Source organism: Lactuca saligna, chromosome 2 (genome assembly GCF_052625555.1).
Source record: "Lactuca saligna cultivar CGN05327 chromosome 2, ASM5262555v1, whole genome shotgun sequence".
NCBI classification, from domain to species: domain Eukaryota; kingdom Viridiplantae; phylum Streptophyta; class Magnoliopsida; order Asterales; family Asteraceae; genus Lactuca; species Lactuca saligna.
In genome coordinates, this window is record NC_136418.1 from 105,722,486 (window position 1) to 105,725,714 (window position 3,229).

Sequence of the window (3,229 nt, forward strand, 5' to 3'; positions counted from 1 at the left end):
CTATTCCGGGGATTACTCCCTCTATATGTGTCTAGCAAGATTTAGGGTATCATCGCATGATTACACAGCCAAAACATCACCTGGACTTGTAAATCATGATAAGGGTTAGTCTATCATCTCATGAATACGTAGCCACAACATCGCCTGGACTCGTAATTCATAATATGGGTTAGACTATCATCGCATGAATACGTAGCCACAACATCGCCTGGACTCGTAATTCATAATATGGGTTAGACTATCATCGCATGAATACGTAGCCACAACATCGCCTGGACTCGTAATTCATAATAAGGGTTAGACTATCATCGCATGAATACGTAGCCACAACATCGCCTGGACTCGTAATTCATCACCTACGGGTTACTAATAGTCTGCGGTCGCCATCTATACTCTGGTAGATGACTACATCTCCAAATTGTCGGACAAGGTTTTAGTATCCTACATCACCGATTCATAATCACCTATCTATCATCACCTTCCTATCATCACCTATCTCTCATTATTTTATTTCATCACTCACCAACTATTTCATCTACCCATGTTTTATCCCAACATATTTGTAGATATAAAATAAATATACAGTTTAAATCATTTAAAACATGTATAAATCATTCATCCAGCATAGACAACAAGTATTCAGATAATATGTACACATAGCACGTAATTTATATTAAAATACTTCATATCTATGTGTAAGATGAAAGGGACCATGCACTCACCTGATTAGGTGGTGACTCAACACTCGGACAGCGCTTCGATACTCTCAAAACGATGTTCCTTCGATAAAACCTAGTACCGATACAACTAGGGTTTAGTTTAACGATAACCGCGACTCATTAATCAGTTTGACTATTATTAAGCGTTAATAATGCTCATTATAACTCATAATAATAGCCAAAATAATTATTTTAAGGACCTAATAACATTCCTATAATTATTTGGAAGCTATATTAAAAATTGCGTAAGCGTAGCATACTTACAGAGAATTTTATCGAAAACCGGAACTTAATTGGAGTAGCGTTTCGAAACCGAAAAACTCCTTTTTCTCGGGACTCCGGGAGCCTCGGGGCTTCCTTAGGGTGCTAGGGGTTCACCTAGACCATAGGGAGGCTTCAAAACCTTAGAGAGAGAAAGATTTTAGAGAGAGAATGAGAAATGGTGTGAAAAATCCGGAGACCTTCGCCCCTATTTATAGCCTGCGAGCCTCGGTCTTACGCGGGGCGTAATCCTCGGCTACCCGGCGCGTTCTTCGCGGATGAGGACGCCAGATCGCAGCCAGCTGTTTCGCACACCGGTTGATGGGAAGCGAGGGTACGCGGGGCGTACCGACCCTCGTACGCGGGGCGTCAGGCGAGTCGTCTTGGCGCCTTCTGGACCGAGAGCGAGCGGACGCGGCGCGCATGAAACTGAACACTGGGCGTAGCGAGGAGCGACGTGTCGCTTATCCGAGCGAGACCATGGGCCGCAAGCGACGGCTGAGATTGCGCCACGTCATCAATCTCGCACAGACTTCGCATTTTCATGCTTCAACTTTAAAAATTCGTAACTTTCGCATACGAGCTCCGTTTTCGACGTTCTTTATATCCACGCGAAGGTGGGAACCTACTCTACAACTTTCGTTTAGACCTCGTCGGCTAATTTTGGCTCGATTTTAAATTTTATATTATTAACGGGCCGGGACACGATTGGTCCGTTAAATCCTCATAACTTCTTCATCCGACATCCGTTTTCGCCCATCTTTTTCTTGTTACGCTACTCTCAACAAGATCTTCGATTCTCGTTCGGGTCGTGTCGGCTAAAACCCGCTCGATCTAATATTCGAATTTCGGGTTGTACACTGCTAGTCCGAAACTTCGAAAAATCATAACTTCTTCATACGAAGTCAGATTTGGGCGTTCTTTTTATCGATGTTCTTAGTTTAACATATTCTACGACTTTTGTTTAGATTGCTAAGGCTAAATCTTGCTCTATCGTAAATTCACTATTTACGTTTTCCGGTATCGTACCGGTTTTGTCGCGAAACTTCGACGGACCATAACTTCTTCGTTATAGCTCGGATTTCGGCATTCTTTATATGTACGGAAACCTTGAGACATATTCCACAACTTGGTTAAGATTATTTATTCTAAATAATCTTTTGTCGAAAAGTCGTTTTTGACTCCTATTGTCTCAAATTTGACTAGCCCGGATTTGCAGGCGTTACAATTATCTCCCCCTTAGGATGATTACGCCCCGGAATCATCAACGAAACAGGGTCGTATAATGACTCCATACTTTATCTCTTCATCCTAGGTAATAATTATAACTTCTACATTCCTTCAAGTCTATCTCCTAGACTCGTTGACTGCAAGCAGTACTTGATCGTGCATTTGCTCTCTACTCCAGGGTAGACTCCAAATTATGATCTATCATCATGTGTCGCATTTTTAGACTTAGGTCTCTTAGAGTTAAATTCTAAAACAGACTATGCCTTCCTTCATGTTCTAATGTGATATAATCACACTTTAACATTAGGCATTTCTAGCTACCAACTTCTTTAACAACGAGCGCGATACTCCTATCAATCGTTTGGTTTAAGTCGGACGCTACATCAAACTTGATTCTCTGAATCACGTAACATACTCATCGTAGTCGGACTCAATTTGATATGACCGCTAGGGTCGGAATATCAACAATCGTCTTAGTCATTACCGAAACAATGGTAACAACACACTTGAATAAATCGAAATCAATTACTAGTTTCTTGGTAACCTTGTGACTTTCCCTGATCCAAGCGTGAGTCCTGTGCTTCCGGTAGTATAGGCCTCTACTACCATTCACACCTACTCATACTCGCTCCAAGTATTGTCTCGCAGTTTTTTTTTTCCCAAGTCACTATGAAGCAAATCACACAACAATTTCACACACCAGATAACAAAGCAAAGATTTTATTATTTCTTGAAACTATTACATAGGTGTTCAAGTTCACCCTAGACTATGCCTCTACTAGGCTACATCATACGAAACTATGGCTACTGCATCATCCGTTCTTCGGGTAAGAAGTCCTCATCCTTGATTCCTCGCACGGTTTTCTTCTTCGTCGAGGATCATGTGAAATGCCCTTGGCCTTGGTGGCGTTTCTGGTCTTGCTGCTTTATTTTTCTTTGGGCAGTTCTTTGAAATATGCCCATTATTTCCACATTCGTAGCACTTCTTGTTGTAGAATGTACAATCTCTGGAATAGTGA